This window comes from Cetorhinus maximus, chromosome 14 (genome assembly GCF_964194155.1).
Source record: "Cetorhinus maximus chromosome 14, sCetMax3.hap1.1, whole genome shotgun sequence".
In the NCBI taxonomy this organism is placed as follows: domain Eukaryota; kingdom Metazoa; phylum Chordata; class Chondrichthyes; order Lamniformes; family Cetorhinidae; genus Cetorhinus; species Cetorhinus maximus.
Window position 1 is genome coordinate 61,850,349 of NC_135892.1, and position 24,741 is coordinate 61,875,089.

The window sequence follows — 24,741 nt, forward strand, 5'->3', positions numbered from 1 at the left end:
GCTTTAGCTAAGGAAGAAGAAACTCTCCCAGAGTAATGTAATGCATTTTTCATCCTGAAAATCACTTTGTGACACTGCAACTCAATGTCATGGTGCCACAGAACAGTACATGGTTAAAATTGTTAAACTAAGAAAGAAATTTCAAGAATGATTCTCTGAATTCAGGGACCATGGAAAAATTTCAATTTTCAGTGCACCATTTTCTGTCAATGTATTTGATGTACCAGATGAGCTCCAAATAAAAGTTATTGAGCCGCTGTGAAATACCCTGTTGAAGAACAAGTTTTCTGATATTGTTGTTACCATGTTTTATCACCATTTAACTCAAATTATTTCATACTGCAGCCATTTTCATCAAGAATTCCCTCCATGTTTGAGATTGTATATATGTGGGAAAAACGTAATCCCATATGCACCCTTATGCAGGACTCACTTAGAGTGGTGGCCATCATTATAACACCCGATCCCAAAAGAACATAAGTATTCAGAACTCCCACTTCAGGAAACTTCCACCCTGGTTGCAATTTGTTTTATAATGATCAGATAGAACTTCCATCCTTTGTGAGGCATTGAAAAGGATCTAGGAAATGACAGAACCTGGTGCAACCAGGTGATTGCCAGTTTCCAGACAGCTTTGCCTCTAGGCTCTTAACAAGAAGTCTACTGAGAACATAAACGATCAGGGCTATTTTTTCTAGGAACAGGGGCAGTTAGATCCCTTCAAGATGAATTTTAAACCTCTCACCAATACACTCAATCCCCATTCACCAGAAGACCTTTTGTTGTCTCTCAAACACCTAAGGAATTCAATTCAATTGTCCACCCAAGCAAGGTATTTAGCGAGTCTATGATGTTGACAAAAAAAAGCTGTTCATGACTTCCCTTCTTACACTTAGTTTATAATTGTTAATGTGTTACTTCTACTAAGAGCATTAGGCAAAATCAAGAGAAAGGAGAATGGTTTGTGTTGAATCAAAATATCATAGCACAGTAGAAATCATTTGTTTTCAAGTTTGGTTGGTGGATGGCATGGTGAACAATATTTCTAACCTGACTCATATTTGACGTGGGAATGCTTTGTCTGAAAATTAAAGAGAGCTCTCACCTTAGTGAGGACAAAATTTGCACACCCAGGTGTTCATCCTGACTCATTATTCTATGAAAAATAATCAGGAGAGATGTAGAATGGGCTTCCAACTTGCGAGTCACTGTTCTGCATTATCGCACAGAGTCAAGATCAAATTACTGTGTAGAGCCACTTATTTGCAGAAACCTTTCAAGTATCCTTGCTTTCAACAATTTCACTGAATTTCATATTGTATGAAATGACGACTGACTGCTATATGTTTATGTGTAAAATTGCATTATGAATTTGCAGTAAAAAAAAGGACAAATGTGAGGTAAGTTTATTATTAACAAGGCCAGTGGATCCTAATTTTGTGGATAATTTTGCATACAGTTTACTGGAGGTTATCAATTACAATGAGTTTATTTTAAAATATATGTCATTTCTCAATGAACAAATTTATTTAACTTTTGTTACTGCAAGAAAACATTAGGGTGTAATGTAGTGGGTATGCAAATTGGTATAAGAAGCAATCTTCTAAACAAGCAATAAGGAAAAAATGGGAAGCAAGCTACAAAATATAAATGTTAATATATGAATAATCTCTGAACTATACACTGACCTAATTACCATGTCTTGTTTAATAAAGAAATGCTCAAATGACTCAACAATTAAATTTGTCCTGATGAACAGAACTACGAAGTAGTTTTTAAAAAATTCTAGTCATATCAGTATACTTATCTTTGTAGTCTAGGTAACTGTTTCAGGAATTTCTTAAAGCTATAGATCAATGTATATTTTTTCTCTTAATATATGTACACTTAATCTGCAAAATATATGCTGTTTCAGCAAAAACCTGAAACAATATAGGGACAAATAACATAATGGTTACCTTGAATGTATGAAATCTTATTCAGTGATGCACACATCACAGATAATTGTCTTGAAACTTGTCAAATTGCAATTCTTGTGATATTCTAACAAACGCTATTATTACGTATTTACACTGGAAGAAGAAGAAAGCAAAAATATTGAAAAATATGTTGTTGAGGCAGGAATAGCTATCTCAAGAAAGATGGCTAGAATCTATTTTTCCAATTGTAAACCCAAAATTGTGTGAAAGCTAGAGAAAAGGTGCAAGTCTTCTTCTAGGAGGCTGCAGATGTCTGTCATCATCTAATGCAACAGTATCAGTGAGAGACTGCTCCTCAGAGAGGTCAAGGAAGCTGAGCCTCTTGTACACTCTGTTACATGTTTCCACTGTTATTTAAATGGAGAGATATGGCGGAATGCTGTGATACAGAGGGATCTGGATGTCCATGCACATGTTCACAAAAAGTTAGCATGCAGGTAACAGCTAATAATTAGGAAAGCAAATAGAATTATTGCAATGGGGCTGGAGTATAAAAGTAGGGAAGTTTTGTACAACTGTACAGGGCATTAGTGAGACTGCATTTAGAGAACTCTGTACAGTTTTAGTCTCCCTACTTGAGGAGAGGTATACTTGCATTGGAGGAAGTTCAGGGAAAGTTCATTAGGTTGAGTCCTGGGATGAAGGGTTGTCTTATGAAGAAAGGTTGAGCAGTTTGGGCCTATATTTATTGGAGTTTAGAAGAATACAAAGTGATCTTATTAAAACATATATGGTTTTAAGAGAGCTTGACAGGGTAGATGCTGAGAGAATGTGAGGAATTTAGAACTAAGAGTCACAGGGCGGAATCGTCCCAGATTTGCACTAAGTGCGGTAGCGGGCAGGTAAAACAACGTTTTACTCGCTGGCCACAATGGTGGCTTCTCAAGCCATATCGTCCCAAGCCTCCCTCATTAATTATGCATTCCCAGAAAACATGCCGTTTCCATGGTGGGCGGCTCTGATTCGCCCACCACGCCGTCACCTCGCCAATTTATCCCGCCGGGCACCACATTTAAAGTACAGCCATGTGCACACCTCTCAGTGCTTCCAGCCCAGGACTGCTGCAAATAAGACTTGGACACAAAGGGCAAGAAGACTGCAGCCCCAAGGTTTAGTGACACATCCTTCGAGCGCCTTTTGGACTCTGCGGAGGCCTGACGTGATGTCCTCTACCTCCATTATGGCTGCAGGAGGGGCAGCAACATTACCACTCTGGGTTGCTAGGCGATGGCAGTAGTGATCAGTGCCAATGCTGCACAGAATAGGTTGGCCAGATAGAGGCTGAATGATCTCATCCATGCTGCCAGGGTAAGGCAACCACCTCATCACTCTAAACTCACACATTCAAGCACATCACACATTCACTGGCATCTCACTCACTGCCAGCTCAAAGGACATCACCGCTCTTGTACACACACGCCCACATCTCCATTTGGCCTTATCTGCTCTGGAGACTGCCTCCTCAGTATCTTGAGGCTACTTGCACAGATCAACTTGTGCCCCCACATTGGGATATTCCCCCTTCCCCAGTACAGCCTCACCCAGCAGCCTCTTCCCTTGCTGGAGGTCACTTCTCCCCCTTCCCCAAGCAAGCCCTAGCCTTGCAGCCATATAAGTCCACCCCCGCCTTATGGCTTGTCTGGTAGGTAGAGACCTGTCCGTGAGCCACCCTAAAAGTGCTGTGGTGCTGAAGATTGTAAGTACTGCTCAAAGCAAAATAGGCAAACAAACCTCAAAGTCCCGAGAGAAGCGCAGCTCGCCAGGTTCATGTCACTTATGCGCAGTTGTGAAACATGTCGGCGTGCAATCAGGCCGACGTGGGTGGACGATCCAGTGTGGGGAGTTGAGTCCAGTGAGCTAGCCTTATAATGATATTCAGATGTATTACAATGAGGTTCCCGATGTCTGATGGCAGGAAACATGGCCTGAGTGGATGATCGCAAACTGCTTTCACGACGTTGTGAAACCGATTTTTGGCCTTCTTGCCATGTTGTCTACTCACGCTGTCGACTTGCCCGATGTCCGTGGGCGCAGATGATTCCACCCACAGTTTCAGGAATAATATAAAAAGGAAAGATGGTTCTGGTTTTTGGAGGTCAGTCATCTCAGCTCAAGGACATCACTGCAGGAGTTCCTCAGGGTAGTGTCCTCAGCTGAACCATCTTCAGCTGCTTCATCAATGACCATCCTTCCAATATAAGGTCAGAAGTGGGGATGTTCGCTGATGATTGCACAATGTTCAGCACCATTCGTGACTCCTCAGATACTGAAGCAGTGCATGTCCAAATGCAGCAAGACCTGGACAATATCCAGGCTTGGGCTGATAAGTGGCAAGTAACATTCACCCCATACAAGTGTCAGGCAATGACCATCTCCAACAAGAGAAAATCTAACCATTGCCCCTTGACATTCAATGGCATTGCCATCACTGAACCCCCACTATCAACATCCTGGGGGTTACCCTTGACCAGAAACTGAACGGGACTAGCCATATAAATACTGTGGTTACAAGAGCAGGTCAGAGACTAGGAATCCTGCGATGTGTATCTCACCTCCTGACTCCCCAAAGCCTGTCCACCATCTAACAAGGCACAAGTCAGAAATATGATGGAATACTCCCCACTTGCCTGGATCAGAGCAGCTCCCACAACACTCAAGAAGCTTGACACCATCCCGGACAAAGCAGTTCACTTGATTGGCACCACATCCACAAACATTCATTCCCTCCACCACTGAAGCACAGTAGCAGCAGTGTATACCATCTACAAGATGCACTGCAGGAATTCACCAAGGCTCCTTCAACATCACCTTCCAAACCCATGACCACTACCATCTAGAAGGACAAGGGCAGCAGAAAGATGGGAACAGCACCACCTGGAAGTTCCCCTCCAAGTCACTCACTATCCTGACTTGGAAATATATTGCTTCTCCTTCATTGTCACTGGGTCAAAATCCTGGAGCTCCCTTCCTAACAGCACTGTAAGTGTACCTACACCACATGGATTGCAGCAGTTCAAGAAGGCAGCTCACCACCACCTTCCCAAGGGCAACTAGGGATGGGCAATAAATGCTGGCTAGGCAAAGCCCACAGTCTGTGAACGAATGAAAAAAATTAGCGGTCTCGCATTTAAGATGGAGATGAGGAGAAATCTCTTCTCTCAGGGCAGAATCTTCGGCTCGGCGAGGGGGTGCTGGGCCAGCTCGCCGAGACATAAAATGACACACATGATGTCAGCGTGCATCCCGACGTCACCATGTGTCATTTAGATTTTCAGTTCAGCGGGCATGCAGCCAAGTTGGCTGCGCGCCCACTGAACTGTCAAAGGCCTATTAAGGCCATTTAAAAAGCCAATGAAGCAATTAGCTGAGCTGCCCATCCAACCTTAAGGTTGGCGTGCAGGCGAAGAGCCCAGGCAGCCTTCGCATTTTTCATGAAACCTCATCCACAGACGGGATGAGGTTTCATGAACGTTTTTAAAGCGTTTGAAAATTTTTTAATAAAAATAATGGACATGTCCCAGCTCAAGTTACAGTTTCACATGAAGGGACATGCCCTTAATTTTTTTTTACCTTTAAGCAATGTATAATAAGTGAAAGTAATCTCCCTGTGCCTCAGGGAGCTTTCTGCACTCTTTCGCGTGCATGCGAAAGAGCGCACTCCCCAACTCAGGAAACCACCCCCCCCACCCGCACAGGGAGCACTGAGCGCTTCCAGGCGTGTGCATTGCTGGGCGGGCCTTAACTGGCCCGCCCACATAAAATGGCGGTGCCCAGCCGATTGGGGGTACCGATCAGCTGCGTGTCTGCCTGCACCCGCCCCCACACAACCACCCTAATGGGGAGAAAATTCTCCCCTCAGAGTTTGAAATTCCCTACTTGGTCATTGAATATGGGTATGAGTTTTGTCAGTCTGTATCTCTTCTGCTAGAGGCAGGGTCATTGAATATTTTTAAGGCAGAGCTGGATAGATTCTTGATAACAGGGTAATCAAAGGATATCAGGGGTAGGCAGAATATGGAGTTGAGGACACTATAAGATCAGCCATGACCTGATTGAATGGTGGGCCAAGCTTAAGGGGCCAAGCAGCCTACTCCTGCTCCTAATTTGCATGTATATACATATAGTCATATATCCAATGCTGAGTTAGACGAATTTTTGATCAACAAGGGAATCAAGGGTTATGGGGACATGCAGGAAAGTGAAGTTAAGGCCACAATCAGATCAGCCATGATTTTATTGAATAGCAGAGCAGGTTTGAGGGGCCAAATGGCCTACTCCTGTTCCTACTTATTATGCTTTTGATTTTGCTGATTTTAACAGCCCCACCTTCTCCTGAACTCACAGGCTCCACAATGTTATCCCCCATCCCCACAATCTGTCTGCAAGTGCAGTAAGTGACACAGTGGAGCCCACTGCTAATCAATGCATTAACATACGGGAAGTTAATAGAATCACAGAAAATTACAGCACAATAAGAAACCATTTGGTCCATCATGCCTGTGCTGGCTCTTTGAAAAAGCAAGTCATGCTCAGTCTCACATCTTTGATGTTTGTTCATACCCCTGTAGTTCCTCATCCTCAAGTATCTGCCCAACACTCTTAAAATGTTTTATGGAATCAGCTTCCACCACCTTTTTAGGTAGAACTTTCCATGTCCTGACAACTCAGTTAAAAAAAATCCTCCTTACCTCCCCTCTAGATGTTTAGCCAATGATTTTAAATCCATGTCCTGTAGTTACTAATGCACTCCACAGAGGCAATATCTTTTTTCGATCTATTCTATCAAAACCTTTCATCACCTTGGAAACCTTATTTGGTTATTTAACCTCTCCCTTTGAAGTTCAGCAGGCTTACCTTTTCCAGCCTCCTTTTTCCTTGGAAATATCATGGTAAACTGTTTCTGTACCATTTCTAAGACTTTTATATTATTCCTGAAGTGTGGTGCCAGGAATTGCACAGTGCTCCAACTGAGGTTTAAGCAATGATTTATAAAGTTCTAGCATTACCTCTTTGATTTTATATTCTATGCCTCTACATATAAACCCAAATAACCCACATGCTTTGTTAACCACCATGTCAACTTGCTTTTTATTTTCCTTTTACAGATTTCCCTGTAACCATCCTTCCCAGCATTAGATCCCAGGACAAGTTCATGCCTTCTCAATCAATGCAGTGCTTCAGGGCTTGACGGACAGATAGATATAACATTCCTAGGTTCCAGGAACATAGAGTTTAGACTAGCACCCAACTACCATCTCTTAATGCCCATTTTGAAGTCCATCTGCTGTTCTCTCCAACAGGATTTTTGTTTGCCGCTTTTCCCTTGGTTACCTTCATTGTTTTCTCTTTCACTCTCATATTTGATAATGAATTTACTAAAACTTGTTTTCACATTCACATCTTTTCCCTCAACAACTGTCCTTGGCTCTGCCCTATTTCACCAATACAAAAGCGAATATTCATGTTTAGAAATGAAATGAAAACAGAAAATGCTGAAAATACTCAGTAGCTCAGGCAGCATCTATGACCTGAGAAACAAACCATTCTGACGGCAGATCATTGACCTGAAACATGAACTATGTTTCTCTCTCCACAAATGCTATCAGACCTGTTCAGTATTTCCAACATTTGCTGTTTTATTTCCATCTTAATCCACATGGATCTATCCATGGTTTTATCACCATAATATTCAACGTTCCTTGAACCACTGCTCTGACCATTTTCTGAGATCCACACTGAACACCATGCACTGTGACATACACAATCTTGGCTCCTCTTTGCAAGAGCACTGACTCACCCTATTTCAGAGTTGTCCTTGTCTCATCTCATCCAGTAGCAACCTTCCAGCTTCAACATTGAGTCCTACAATTTTAGATCATGACCACTGCTTCCATTTTCTCAAACAGCAGAGAATAGTTCTGCTGATGCCTTTACAGCTCCTCTAGACCCTTTATTGTTATAGTTTGTTGGATACTGTTCAGTAGATCTTAATGAAGTCTTTGTATTCTTATGTAGGTTAACAGTATGTATTTATTAACTACAAGAAATATGCATATATATACAGTAAAGGGTTCAAGCTAGGAGCTCTCTCCATGCTTACTTGTGCACACAGCTCTGTCCAACATTTGACTGACCCTGAGGTGTGGGTTATGTGTTCTCTTACATCACTGTGTGGGCGGTACTGTACTCAGTCCCACGTTAACTCTATATGTGCCAGACCCTTGAAATACATTGGATAAAGACTTGGGGGGAGGTGTAGTTTAAGGGTTATTCTGGTTTACCCCATGCATTTACATCATTATTATTACCCCATCTCCCCCCTTCAAGCTTCTGAGTTCATGGGTTCAGGCAGTCTGGAGGCCTTATAGCATTTCCATATCTCATTCGCACTATTGTCGGAGAAGTGGTAGGCCCTGTTGTTGCAGGTAAACTCTGTTGCTTTGGAGGTTGTTCTGGCATCTGGGTATTGTTTTATCCTCTTTTTCCATTCCTTGGTATTAAACCATTCTTGGTCGATTCAGCAGTCGTTGTGACAGGCAATTGTTGTTCCATCCCATTTCTTGCGGGGTGGATGAATCTTGTGCTCGTCTCCGTGTCATTTTTTCCCACTTCTTCCTTCATAGTGTGGGTCTTCGTGATGTCCTCTGTGACAGTTCCTGTTGCTGATGTGGTTTTTTAGTAAGCTCACCATTGCATTTGGCTGTGTGGCGTGCTGTTGGCAATGGATGGCTGCTACTTAATTCCAGCATCATCTGTGACACTGTCATGCTGGCTAGGAGTTGTAGGGTTTGTTCTGTGGTCACAGTGTTGACCTCATCAAAAGTCATCAGTGTGGAGGTTGAGGGTCTTCTGCTGTCAGTTGCTCTCTTGTTTATCCTCCACTGGAGGCATCATGGTAATCATCTGAGTGGTTGGCTGGTCTGACCAATGAGGGCTTTTTGGCAATGGACAACCTGCTCTACAAAGAAAGAAAACAATTCAGAGCTGAAATCCCAATCAGGATACCCTTTCTGATGGTCTCGGGAACTTGTAGTACTGTATAATTTAAGACAGTGGTTGTCTCGACATCTCTTGCCGTTTTGAGGGGATCCAGGGCTACAGTAGCATCTCTGCTCAAAAGAGAAAAAGACTGGTTACAAATGACATACATCAGCTGAAAGATTTGTTTGACACCATGCATTAATGGTTCCAGAATCATGCCTATGACCAGGAGTCGGATTCCTCCAGGCCCATAGAATAGTGTCCCATGTCCCATTTAAAGTTTGTGAGATGGCCTTTAACTGAAATGTTGGCTCTTCTGTGTGTTTAGATGTTTTGGCCTTGCACAGTTTGCTGAAGTATCCTATTCTGTTCCATTGAAAGCATTGGGCTGAATTTGCAGGGCATTGTTCTCACCTGTGGGGGTGCTCTGCTCCACAGCACTAGCATGGTCGCTCTACTGGTCATTTAGAGTATTGCTTCCCTTGGCCTGGAGTATCCGATGCCAGAATTTTCCAGCCCCTCACGCCGGCAGGAGTTTCCAGTCCGCTGATGTGAACGGAGGTTTCAATGGCTCGCCGGCCCCACCACGGGGTAGCCCACTGTGGAGGGGCTGGAAAATTCCAGCCACTGTTTCTGTGCTGCTAAATTAATTGGATTGTGTGATTTCCTTTGTACCATGGCTTACTTTCTCCTCTTAAAATAGACCTGTGCTACACATGGAGTTCAGACTGCTTAACAATCTGTATAGCTTTCTTGAGAGTTAGATCTTCCTTCGCTTGCAGCATTGTCTGCTACTCCTACAACTATTCTATCCCTGATAAGTTCAGATTGTAGGTCTCCGTATTCACAGCATTCAGCCATCCTGAACAGATCATTAATGAATATGTTCACAGGCTTTCCTGGCTACTGGACCCATTTATTAAATTTAGCCCTTTCAAGGATTTTTTTACTTTTTAGGTTAAAATAAAAATTGAATGATTTTAGTACTCTTTCAAATTTAGCAGATTATTTGTTGGTTCCTTGTCTAACAGTAATATCATCCGCTATTGGGCCTGCTGAATAAAGCAGTGTGTTAATTTGTTGAGCTTCTGTTTTTTTCTCCTGACTTGAAGCAATCACATATCTAAGGAATCTTTTTCTCCAAAGTCCAGAATTATGTGATAAGCCCAAATTGATCTGGAAGAGTGAATTTCTGATCCCTAGTTAAAAAATTCTAAAGAGTAAGTTCAATTTTAAGATGTTGCTGAAATTCAAGATGGTGCCACCATTTGCTTGAAAACAAAGGGTTTACCCACATTTGTTGGTTTTGCTGCACTCCCGCTGTAATGGTGCTCGCACGCAGGCTTGGAAAAATTTTAATTAATGGCTGCTTAGATCGACTAGCTGCAGACTTCTCTGTTTCAGCGCTGGCTTTAGGGTTGTGAAAGCGTCAACACCTGGCCTTTGCTGGTCTTTAAAGCCGATTCTTTTGTCGCGGTTCTCCTGAATTAATTATTTTTTTACTTTTTGAAGCAAGCTTGGGTGCCACATGTTCAGGTGCTGACTCAGGAATCTCGTTTGTCTAACTGAGTTTTTAAATGGTAATTTGTGACCACTGAACTATTTAAAAGTTTCTCAGAACTTTCTGTGTCCTGGAATTTTAAAGTTTTAGCTTATACCTACTATGTCTGCTGACTCTGCACTTTGGAAATTGAAGCTGGACTTCAAGAGATCCTATTCGGTCTTCTGCTGCAGTGAGAAATTTCAAATTTCTTCTTTCAGCTTCCAAGCCTTTCTTTGGAACTTTTCCCTAGCAATTTTCCTCTGCACATCTACTTCTCGAGTTTTTCTTCAGGTCAGAATGCTTATTCGAAATTTTCTTTAGTCTTGCAGCATTTTAAATTTATCTCTGCATTTTTGAGAGGTTTTTGCGTTTTTCCCCTCACTGCCACCATGTTGTTGTGTGTTGGATCCTGTTCAGTAGGTCTACGTAGACTTAAGTAGGTTAACTGCATGTATTTATTAAGTACAAGAACTATGCACATTGTTCTATCCAACACTAGACTGACGCCTAGGTGCAGGTCATGTGTTCTTTTATATCACTGTGTGGAAGGTGGTGTACTCAGTCCCATTTTAACTGTATATGCACCAGAATCTTTTAATACATTTTGTTTCTTTCTTACCATCCTCCTTTACCTTGCAACACCATCCCATTTGTGACTTAATCACTCCTTGCCTTTGACATTATCACACACCATTTGTTCCTTCCTCCCCTCCTCCCTCTTCCTAACCATTTTCAGTTCTTAGGAAATGTTATTGACCATCTGATACTCTCCTGCTGCTGCCTGATCTGCTGAGTATTTCCAGCACATTCTGTTCTTACTTTAAATTTCCAGAATCTGCAGAATTTTGATCTTTTATACCCATGAAGCTATTTTTCTTAGAATACCAGCACAAGGGAACCTTCCAACTAGTGATTCAGATGCCTACACTTGCAACAGAATAGATGCAGGCCCAGGTTTCTCAGGCAGCAAGAACAGAAATGCAGCCAAAAGAAGGCCCCTTCCAGGACTCTGCTCTTATTAGATTCACCTCAGTCCCAAACACTGCTTGATCCATATTCACATCTAATCACTTCTCAAAGCATTGGCCCTCAGGCAGCACCTGGAAGGAGTGCTAGAATAGGTCATACACAAGTCACATGGGAGAAGCACATTGGTAAGCTTTAGCAAATGGGCATGAAGGCAATATTCCCTCAACTATCAGTTTGCCTATAAACTTGTTCTGGTGTTCGTTGAAGTTCACTAAATCGAATTCAGATTGCTATCATACAAGTTCAATTTACTACCATGCAAACTCAGACTGCTGCCATCATAGCTGCAGGTAATAATGTTCAAAGGGGCTTACAGGGCATCACAGTAAGTAGTAGCTGTCTTTCCTCCAAAATGTTGCTAGGGTTGCTAAGGCATCATCCTGAGGGTGTAGCAGTGACTCCACGAAGTATGAACCTCCTATCCTCTCTCACAAATGGTAGCATTGGTCCTCTCACAGCTGAGACTCCACCAATGACCTGGCTGCTGCCTCCCTGCCCAGGCTGCTGCCACCCATGCCAAGATACTGCAATCCAAAGCTGGACCTTCTAGCCCAGAGCTGTTTGAGATTGCCCTGCTAGGCTATCTGTAGTCTCCTCCACTAAAAGATATCAGCCTTCCACCGACCATGCTGCACCCACTGGGGTAGCACTGCATTTGCATAGGAGCAGTAAGACAGCAAAGGCACATGAAATATAGATATTAAGGGAATACGTAAGGGTGATTAGTTGACACTTCAATGCAGTATCTCATGGTGATTGATAAATTTAGTTTGGAATGTTTATTTTGTGATGATTTTTATTTTTTGCATTATGGTTAAATGGACAATGTGATGATAGAGAACAGAGGGAAGGAAAGGTGTGGGACTATTGATGAATGGGAAATTGGGGCTGCTTTACTGTTATTGTAGTCAGATGAGATAATCACAGACAACCCAGTCAGAAAATGGCTTTGTTGGTTGTTTCCTCCCTTCCTCCTCCATCCCCTCTTCTTTCTCTTCCTCCTCTTTCATCTTTTCTCCCTCTTTATTCTCTTCCACACATAGACATTTTAAAACACTGTGAATAAAACCTGTTGCAGAAACTAGTGTCATCTCTGCATAGCTCCAAGATGTAAAATATACAGCCAACTGGTAACAAGCATGATGGCGGAAAGTTTAAATTTACTGACTCCTGCACCTTTCCTTTCTTTGCCAGGAGATCCACCCATGCCATGGAATCAATGGATTTCGTGGTTCAAGATCTACTTGCTTGCTACAGGGGTGGTGGACATTCCAGATGTAGGAGCAGCAATCCGCCAGAAGACGATACTCATACATTGTCTTGGGGCAGAAGGCCAGCTAATATTGGAGCAACTCACAGAAGACATGTATACATTTGATATGACGGTAAGCGCTCTTGAAAAATACTTCAGGCCAAAGACAAATGTCTTGATCGAATATTATACATTTACCAGAGATGCCAGAGAAATTCTCAGCCCATAAACCAATACAGAGCAACATTGTGGAAATTTTGACTTCCACATGTGGATTGGCACAATAACTAATGAACTAATTTATGACCAATTAAGCGAAAAGACTTCAACTCCATGAATTAGGTAACGTCTCTTTATGGAGGCTGATGATTTAACCTTGGAAAAAGCCACAACCCTGGCAGTCCAAATTGAATCTGCCATATTAGATCCAAAGAGGTTACGCAGAAATGCATCCTCGGCCTCAGGTTTGCAGACATAGCTTGCCCAATCAGTTCACAAGCAAGGGTTACAGGCAAAGATACCTCAGCAGGCTCATTAACACATGCCCCGTCATACTCAGATGCCTTCAAACACGTACCCAAATTGTGGAAGTACTTATCAATTCACAATGCCATGTTCAGTTTGAGGGAAAAAGTGGAACTCATGCTTAAAGTGGAACCACTTTGCAAAGGTATACAGGTTGAAGAAGAAGAGGACTCCATCAGTTCGACATGTGGAAGCCTCTCGTAGGTGCATACTATCAGAAATGGTAAAGCACCAGGTCATTTTAAGGAATGCTCAGTCCAAATCCCAGGCATCTCAGTGTCGATTCTCATTAATATTGGTGCAACAGTATCCATTTTGAGTGACAAACTCTACCATCAATATTTTTTGCAACTTTCTCTCACTCCTGCGACAGACACTCTTCAGGTTTACAGTGGCTCAATTCTTCTTGCTTTGGGAATGATCATGGTTGCAGTATGTACAAAAACAACACTCTAGAAATATTCATATTCTACATAGCCGAAGGCAAAAGCCTTATGGGGTAAACATTTTCGGGAGGCTTGGTTCCAAACTGCATCCTGCTCTGACACTGCATTTGAAGCAGTAGCAAATGACATATTGCAGTAAGGATGTCCTTTGTGAAGTAGATGCACCTAACGCACTATTCCTCACTAAGCTTCAGATAGGAGAATTGCACCCTGAACACCCTGAGCAGAAGGAGCCCTTCTCCTCCTCCCTCTTCCATTAGCTTGATCTCCTCTATGTGGCCAGTCCACTCCCTGTAGACTTTAGTAATCTTTAGCTACTCTGGAAACCACCAAACAGTTCTACAGTTCCGGTAAGAGCCAATTGAAATCAATCAGCAACTAAACTGAAAGTAGTTGATGATACCTTTAAGGCTGAATGCATTTGTGCCACAACGCTAGGGGGAAGCACATCCTGCACATGCATAGATGAAGTCAGTGTCAGAGTGCCTGCTGCCTGCATAAAAAACAGCAAGTTGGTTTGACACAGACTAACAATAAAATTCAAGTTACATATTTTTAGGTCTGTGCAGTCCTTAACCAATTGCAAGTTCTTATATTTAGTCACCCTATCAATTAGCTAGTGTTCCCTCTGTAAAACATGCTTATGACAATTCAATAAATGAAAATATGTAATCACGAAATTCCCAACTTCCAATGTGGAGATTTGACTTTAACAATTAGTTTATGTACACTTCTTGGTAAAAATCAATAGAAAGAAGTATTTTGAATAAAATATTCATCACCCAATGTGGGACTCAAAACCATGACCCTGTGAATAAGATTCCCATTATCTACCAACTCAGCTAGTCAGATTGTATAGGAACTCCTTGCACAAAGCCTTTCCAACTTGTTCATGGACTTTCCAAGAAATATCGGCCTTATATCTGTTAAAATACCATCTTAACTGCTGCGATATTAATAACATGTATCGCAGTATGTTGACAGCATTTAAAAATTGCATTTTATTAATATTTAACCACAAGAATAATGTTGATATGGGAAGGCAATATCAATAATTCCTGTAACATAATCAACGTTCAGTGACCCTCCAGTAAGTAAACCCAAACTAACTGAACTCAGTGTTTTGCCTCCAAAAGCGGGGGTGTAAAACCTATTGTGCATTATCTTTATAGCTTCTCAAAGTTGCAAGGCATAATTCCTGATCTACACATGCGTGAGCAGCTGCATTGAAGGCCAATTGTATAAGTGTAACAGTTCCTGACACCTCTCTAGTTGGTGGGAGGAGTTACAGTGTACCCTTAAATAGTGCTGGAGGTGTTTCCTTCCCACTACTAAAAGATGAACATGCTTTAAGCAGTGAGAATGAAACCTACCAGCTGCTATTGTCGACAGGGGGTAGTGTGGCATGGGGATGTAGGACTTTGTCCTGACTTCAATGATTCTGCCCAAACCACTTGATCCCAGATATAGGTGCATAGTCTGCATCTGTCTTGGCCTACAGCATGACAGAGGGAACAAGCAGAGGCCACACAACTGTAGTGTCAGAGAGAATGAGGATGGCAGATCCTGACACCAATCAAGTGTAGCTTAGATGCCACTTTAGAGCAAATAAGCACTCGTGATGCCAAAGAAATGGGCACTATGCCTCCGAATTTCATGACTTAAATTTACTCAATGTACATAGCTAGATAATATTAATTGATGTAATTATAATCTGAGGTTAAGTCTATCACAATAATGCAGCTGGACTCTACTTGGTACACATTCAAAGTTCAAGATAGGTATTGGGGTAAAAATTGGTATGCATTGCAACTGCTTTTAAGGCATAAAATGGCCACAATGATGATACATTTTGCTATAGGATCCCAAGGTACAGCAGCAAAATAGTTATGTTACTGAACTGACAATCTGGAAACATGAGTTCAAATTCCACCAGAACAGTTGAGGAAGTCAAATTCAGTTAATTTAATAAATCTGAAATAAATTGCTTGTATTAGTAATGGTGACCATGAAACTGCTGGAGTGTTGTAAGCATTCATCAAACTGGTTCCCTTAGGGAAGGAAACCTGCTGTTCATGCTCGATCTGGCCTATATGTGGCTGATTCTACAACATATCATTCAGTTATTCAAATTGCTATGACAAAATATAATAGAAATAAAACCAGGCAGATCACTTGGCTTTGACCTAGTATTCAGATGTGGATTTAACAAAGGCACACGAAGCCCAGTCGTCTCTGCAAAGTCCTCCCCACTAATGGGGACTTGTGCCAAATTTGAGAGAGCTGTCTCATAGAAAGAACAGCCAGACATAAACATACTCACAGAACCATGCCTTTCAGCTAATACCCCAGACTCCTTCATCACCATCCCTGGCATGTGACAGGTGATGAATGCACCAACACGAGGGAGAAGTCAACTTGACCTCATCTTCACCAATCTATCTGTTATAAATGCATCTTGCCATGGTATGAGGGCCCACTGCACAGTCCTTGTGGAAACAAAGTCCTACCTTAATGTGAAATAGGTTCAGAACAGATCTAGCAGCTCAAATCTGAGCATCCATGCACCTCAAATCTGAGCATCCATGCAGCACTGTGTGCCATCAGCAGCAGCAAAATTGTATTCCACCACAATCTGTAACCTCAGTGCCCAGCATATCCCTCACTCTACCATTACGATCAAGCCAGGAGATCAAATCTGGTTCATTGAGGAGTGTAGAAGAGCATGCCAGGAGCATAAAAGTGTCAACCTGGTGCTACATCATGCTAAGCAGTGGAAGCAGCACATGCCAGACAATCCCATGATCAACAGAACAGACCAAAGCTCTGCAATCCTACCACATACAGTCATGAATAATGGTGGACAATTAAACAACTAATCAGAGAAGGAGATTCCATCATTATCCCATTATCAAAAATAATGGAGCCCAGCACAGGTGAAGCAACTGCAATCATCTTCAGCTAGAATTGTCCAGTGGATAATTCATCTCAACCTACTCCTGAGTTCACCACCATTACAGCTGCCAGTCTTCAGCCTTGTCAATTCATGCAATGCCAAGAAGTGGCTGAGTGCACTGATTACAGCAAAGGCTATGGGCCCCAACAACATTCTGGCAATAGTGCAAAAGGCAACTCCCAAGGACTAGCCACGTCTCTAGCCAAGCTGTTCCAGTACAGCTACAACACTGTGTCATCTACCCAACAATGTGGACAATTGCCCAGGTGTGCCTTGTTTGCAAAAAGTAGGATAAATCTAATGCAGCCAAATACTGCCCCATCAAGTCAACTTTCAATCAACATCAGATTGATGGAAGGGGTCTTCGACAGTCTTATCAAGTGGCACTTATTTGCCAATAACCTGTTCATTGATATATACTCTGGGTTCTGCCAGGACCAATAGGTTCCAGGTCACAGCTTTGGCCCACATAAAGAAAAAGAGCTAAATTCCAGAGGTGAGGTGGGAGTGACTGCCCATGACATCAAGGCAGCCTTTGACTGGCTGGAGTCATACCTGGCACAAGGGAAGATTGTTCTGGTTGTTGGAGGCCAATCATCTCAGTCCTAGGGCATTGCTGGAGAAGTACGTCAGGGTAATATCCAAGGACCAGCCAGTTTCAATTGCTCCATCAATGACCTTTCATGCATCATAAGGCCATAAGTGAGGATGTTCACTGATGACCGTGCAGTCTTCAGTTCAATTCGCAATGCTTCAGATAATAAAGCAGTCTGCCTGCAGCACGGTCTGGACAGATTTATGCTGATAAGTGGCAAGACCATTCAGGCCATGAAAGTGCCAGTCGCCAACAAGACCAAGTCTAACCATCTGTTCTAGGCATTCAACAGCATTGCCATCATCAAAAACTCCACCATCAATATCTTGGGATCACCATTGGTCAGAACCCTAACTGGACTAGCTACATAAATTCTGTGGCTACAAATAGCAGGTCAGAGACTGGGAATTCTGCGGCGAGTCGTTCGCCTCCTGACTTTCCAAACCTTTCCACCACCTATAAAGCACAAGTCAGGAGTGGGAAAAGGACTCTCCACTTGCCTGGGTGTGTGTAGCTCCAACAGTACTCAAGAAGTGCAAGACTATCCCAGACAAAGCAACCATTTTGATTGACACTCCTTCCACCACTTGAAACATTCATTTCCTCCACCACTAAAGCACTAATGTGTTCCATATACAAGAGGTACTGCAACAACCCGCCAAGCTTCCTTCAACAATTCCTTTCAAAACTGTGACCTCTACCACTTAGAAGTTCGAGGACGGCAGGCATTTGGGCAGGGGCATAGTGCCAAGTTTAGAGGTGTCGGAGCTCTGATAAACGTGTTGGCCATATCATTTCTAAATCTGCTATTACATTGTTTTCTTATGTATTAACCATGTGAGTCCCCAAAGGTAAGTAAAACTGTGAATTTTAAGTGAAAGGTATTAACTGCCATCAGCTTCTTTTTCACCCCTCCCTCCAACAACATTCCCCACCCTCAACACTCCATTCTCCCAAACAACCACCCACCCCCAGCCCCCACCCCCTCCCCCAACCTCCCCAACAACCCCACTTCCCTCCCCTAACACACCAACCACCCTCCCCTCCACAACCCACAACCCCCCTTGTCAACCCCCTCCAGCACCCCCCTCCCCACTCCCCAAACTTCCCAATACCCCCAGCTCCCCAGCAGCAGTGCAGCAATGATGGAAATTGACTTGGCAGACAGGCTTCAAAAAATCGGAACTCCCAGCCTGAAAGTTCCGAATTTTTTTAAGCCGGTCTGTCTGGTGCTAAACTCTGGCTGCTCAGCATGGATGAAAGGGATTCCTTTTAAACCAATGAGCCCGGGCACTCTTAGCCGCCGGGCTCCGGTGTCCAGAACTTTCTGCACCCACTTCTCCTGGTCTCTGGTTAGAGGTGCCAGAGCGATGCTCCGGTGCACTCTGGCAGCACTAGATCCCTGCATTTGGGTACACCACTACCTCCAAGTTACACTCCAAGTCACACATCATTATAACTTGGAAATTTAACACTGCTTCTTCATCATTGCTGGATCCCATCTTTATATTGAGGATACCCACCACTGTGTTGTGTGGCACAATCACTGTGCTAAATGGCGAACAGATCTAGCAACTCAAGACTGGGCAACCACGAGGCGCTATGGGCCATCAGCAACAGCAGAACTGTACTCAACCACAATCTATAACCTCATGGCCTGGCACCTCCCCCACTCTAACATCACCACCAAGCCAGGGGACCAGCCCTGCTTCAATGAAGAATGCAGGAGAGTGTGCCAGGAGCAGCACCAGGCATACCTAAAAATGAGGTGTCAACTTGGTGAAGCTACAAGTCAGGACTAATTGCATGCAAAACAACATAAGCAGCAAGTGGTAGACAGAGCTAAGCGATTCCACAACCAAAAGATCAGATCTCTGCAGTCCTCCCACATCCAGTCATGAATGGACAATTAAACAACTCACGACAGGAGGAGGCTACATCCTTAATCTGTGCAAAAGATAACGCTGAAGCATTTGCAGCAATCTTCAGCCAGAAGTGCCGAGTGGATGATCCATCTCGGCCTCTTCGGAAGGTTCCCAGCATCACAGATGCCAGTTTTCAGCCAATTTGATTCACTCCACGTTATATCAAGAAACGACTGAAGGCATCAGATACTGCAAAGGCTATGGGCCCTGACAATATTCCGACAATAGTACTGAAGGCTTGTGTTCCAGAACGTGCCAGGTCCCTAGCTGTAGTCCACTACAGCTACAACACTGGCATCTAATAGGCAATGTGTAAAATTGCCCAGGTATTTCCTGTACACATAAAGCAGGACAAATCCAACCTGGCCAATTAGCACCCCATCAGTCTACTCTCCATCATCAGTAAAGTAATGGAAGGGGGCATCAACAGTACTATCAAGCTGCACTTGCTTGGCAATAACCTGCTCACTGATGCTCAGTTTGGATTCTGCCAGGGCCACTCAACTCCTGACCTCATTACAGTTTTGGTTCAAATATGGACCAAAGAGCTGAATTCCAGTGGTGAGGTGAAAGTGACTGCCTTTGACAGCGTGTGGCATCAAGGAGCTCCAGCAAAACTAGAACCAATGGGAATCGGACGAAAACTCTCCACTGGTTGGAGTCACACCTAGCACAAAGGAAGATGGTTGTGGTTGTTGGAGGTCAATCATCTCAGTTCCAGGACACCACTGCATGAGTTCCTCAGAGTAGTGTCTTTGGCCCAACCATCTTCAGTTGCTTCATCAATGACCATCCTTCCATCATTAGGTCAGAAGTGGGGATGTTCGCTGATGATTGCACAATGCTCAGCACCATTTGCAACTCCTCAGATACTGAAGCAGTCCATGTCCAAATGCAGCAAGACCTGGACAATATCCATGTTTGGGCTACAAGTGGCACACAAGTGCCAGGCAATCTCCAACAAGAGAGAATCTAACCATCACCCCTTGGCATCCAATGGCATTATCATCGCTGAATCCCCCACTATCAACATCCTGGGGGTTACCATTGACCAGAAACGGAACTGGACTAGCCATATAAATACGGTGGCTACACAAGCAGGGCTAGGAGCCCTGTGGCAAGTAACCAACCTCCTGACACCCTAAATTCTGGTCCACCATCTACAAGGCACAAGTCAGGAGTGAGATCGAATACTCTCCACTTGCTTTTATGAGTGCAGCTCTAACAACACTCAAGAAGTTTGACACCATCCAGGACAAAGCAGCCCGTTTGATTGGCATCTCTTCCACAAACATTCACTCCCTTCACTATTAATGCACAGTGGCAGCAGTGTGTCCCATCTACAAGATGCACTGCAGGAATTCACCAAGTCTCCTTAGGCAGCACCTTCCAAACCCATGACCATGACCACCTAGAAGGACAAGGGAAACAGACACATGGGAACACTACCACCTGGAAGTTCCCCTCCAAGCCATTCACTATCCTGAATTGAAAATATATTGCCGTTCCTTCACTGTGCTGGGTCAACATCCTGGAACTCCCTCCCTAACAGCACTGTGGGTGTACCTACATCACATTAGCTGCAGCAGTTCAAGAAGGCAGCTCACCACCACCTTCTTAAGGGCAATTAGGGATGGGCAATAAATGCTGGCATTGCCAGCAATGCCCATATCCTGTGAATGAACAAATATTCAAAAAATTAAAATTCCAATTTCTCACCCCAAAAAGTCAGCAGGGTTATTTTTGACTAAAGGATAGTCAAGAGGTTAACTGCTAGGAATAAAATGTTTATTGCATATATTAAGAATTCCTGATAAGCTTGCCAGTTTGGCAAAGATATCTGAATGGTACACACCTTGTCCTCCAGAGGTGATGTAATAGGGTTGTTTGCCTCACTTTCCTCTGAGATGCTTGGGTCCAACTCCTGAATTTCAGCATGATGACTCATCACCAGTTGCAATTATTGGCTTTGTTCCAATGCCTGCTCTCTCTTGGGAACGCTAAGCTTGCTTCTATTCTCAGAAACTCCTCTTACATTCGAGTGATACATATATTTTTTATAATTTACCTGTTATAAACTGAATTATTTACCTATCTCTGGCTAGTAGAGTTCTTGAGCATTTTTTTTAACACTTCCTGTGTGGCAGAAAGCATTGGGATGCTTTTTAACAAACGCATGTTTGGTCCTGATAACAGCATTGAGAGCCACAGTAATTTTTACAAGCAGATCTAAGTGGAAATGGCAGTGATCATGCCTCCACCACATACATCCCCCCAAATATACCTGCCTCCACCACATACATCCCCCCAAATATACCTGCTTTATACAATTTTCAGTGGGAATGAGGAGAATCCTAATGTAGAACACTTTCCATGCCATTTGTCTGATGGAAAACAGGCAGGTACAGCAGGCCACTTTTAGCAGAAATTGCTTGAAGTCTAAACAGGGTAAGTACCCAGCACAATTGGAACCTGTCACAAATGCACTGTTGCATGTCCCACCCATCTTGATTATAACCACATTTTGCATATATTTTGATTATAACCCCAGTGTGATGGACATAACATAGGCTTTGAATTTATGCATATGTACAGGTTTTGTACCACACTTTCGGCAAAGTCACAGTGACGCAGTAGCAAAAAGCGAAAGGATATTCAAGACCAAAGAAATTTGAGGCTGACATTTATTTCTCCTACTACTACTGCCCATATCACAGAAATTCCAGTTCCTATTGAATTGAAGCACTTGCATTAACCCATAAATGATTTGTGGCCTGCTGTTTCCAACCAGTGTGATGTCGTAGCCTGAGACTGTAATTAATAATCCTGTCAATCCCACAATTCTGGAAACAAAGATTATTGAAAAAGGAAAGCTTCTAGATCATAGGGGGAATGATCTACTAACAGAAACTGCCATGGGAGTAATGAGAGAGCAAAATTAAACATAAAAAACAGACATTGTAACATAGCTCCTTGAAGTCTCTGACAGCAGAACCTTTGCTTAGTCACACACAAATAATAACCACAATTGAATGTAATCTTTCACTGTATCCAAAGATACAATTAGAGCTGAGCTATGCAATGCACAGAATGACAATGTATTCACAGTGATACATTATCTGAAGAATGGATGATGGAGAGGTGATTTATGGAAAAAAAAGGTAATGAATGATGTTTGGCCTAATTAAGCATGAATAATGCAGGACTGCATTATCCTGACTCACTGGGCTGGATTTTACCACTCCTCTGTGAATGGGCTGAGAGGCAGAGGGGCCCATAAAATGGCAAGGGAAGAAGTGGGTGGAGTGCCTGTCATCTTCCCATTGTTCATGCCATTTTACTGGTGGCAGGGAAGGTGGAAGATGGCCCTCCTACCCAGAGGTCAATTGAGTCATTTTAAGTGGCCCTGTGGTAATGTCCGCCTCAGCGACAACGTCACCGTCTGCCCTCACCAAATCCCTTCCCTTTACCAGGATCTACCTGACTGGCCCCAGCACCCTCAGACCTCACTAACCTATTTGGGAGAGCGGCGTCCTTCCATGGTACACTCTTCTGCCAGGTGCAGGCCCAGCAGTGGCCACCACTCTAGGTGGTGCTGCTGAGATTGCTGAGCTACCGGCCCTCTCATTAACTGGTAGCTCCTGGGGTGGGCAGTTGTCCTTTAAAGGGATGACCTTGAAAGAGACAACAGTAACTAATTGGTTGCCAACTGCCATAAAATGCAGCCTTGATCTCGCAAACAGCTGAAGTGGGGTCACCCCAGCTTTTGGCCTGTCATCAGAGCTTTTGCAATAATGGTAAAGTTCTGGTCATTGGGTAGCTTAAGTCCTGTAAACTCTGAAGGAATTCCCTGTATTCAACTCATATTATGAAGTATCTTGTCACTAAGTTTAAAAGAGATTTTTTACCTATTTATGTAAACTAACCATCTTGGCAGCAAGCATTCTAGGATATGATTTTGATAGTTATTTTGGGATCATGTGCCAACCAACACTGACTCTGTTAGAGAATGGTGGACGGACATATGTGTATTTGATTTGTGTGGGACGGGTAGCTACCTGTATGTGTGGGCATATCCTTGGTACTTATCAGCTCCACAATGCAAGAAACTCCAGTTCCTGGCTGCCATCTAGCAGTTACCCATGATGACACTAAAATTATATATATTTTTAACAGTCAATGTCACCTTTGGGAACCCAAGACACTTGCCTGACCTAGATTTCCTCTGGGGTAGGTCTTATTTCCTCCATCTGGAGGCTGGCATTCCTTATCTTTTTTGAGAGTGGTTTGATACTGAAAAAGTCCACTTCAAAAACATTGGGTGGAATTTTACGGCCCCTTCACACCAGGGGAGGAGCCAGAAAATGCGGCGAGCCGTTCAAAAGTCCATTAGCTTTGGTGGACCAGAAAATTTCACCAGTGGGAGGAGCCGTACAATTCAATCCATAGTGATGTAGGACTGAAGTCACATCAGCTAGATTGCAGACAGGTGACAAGCTCTCTTCCACAAAGTACATTAGCGATCCAGTTTAGTTTTTAAAATAATTCAAAAGCTACATGGCCACTTTCAGTGACACCAGCCTTTTCTCCCTGATTATTTAACAAAAGTCAAATTCTCAAACTGTCATAGTTGGATTCAAACTCACAATCTCTGGATTACTGGCCGAGTAAGGTTACCATTACTGAACTGTACCCTCATTGGGCATACTCACCTGAACTTCGGTTCAGGCCCTGTTGAGGTTGGGAAGCAAGAGCTGTCAGCATAGGGTTTCCCTGACCCCTTCAGCCACACCAAAGACTTTGCACTCTTGTTGTTACTGGTCTTCTAAAAGAGCAAATGGAGGTCTGCCACCTACAAGACCAAGTTGGAATTTAATGGCGGCCGAGATTCACGTCATCCAGGCTCCAGCGGAGTTTCCACAGAATGGCCAAGTAAATTTGAACCCATTACTTTTATCAGAGTTCACATTGGAAGGTGGGGGCCCATTTTCCTCTTCTTGCTGATAAGGTGCTAATTTCCCTTATTTCATTGGTAAATCAAAGAAATTGATGAACACAATTGTGCAAAATGTAGCTTAAATGGGAATTAAAGAAAAATAGCTCATCAGACAAGAATATCCACCTTGTCTCAATAAAAGATGCAGGACATGTGTAGCAAGTAAATTTTAAAATGGGAGTTGTTTCATATACTGCACTCAAACAATGAAATAATGGTAAGCATTTAGCACCACATCCACAAACATTCACTCCCTCCACCACCGACGCACAGTAGCAGCAGTGTGTACCATCTACAAGATGCACTGCAGGAATTCACCAAGGCTCCTTAGACAGCACCTTCCAAACCCACGACCACTACCACCTAGAAGGACAAGAGCAGCAGATAGATGGGAACACCTGGATGTTCCCCTCCAAGTTACTCACCATCCTGACTTGGAAATATATCACCATATCTTCACTGTCACTGGGTCAAAATCCTGGAACTCCCTTCCTAACAGCACTGTTGGTGTACC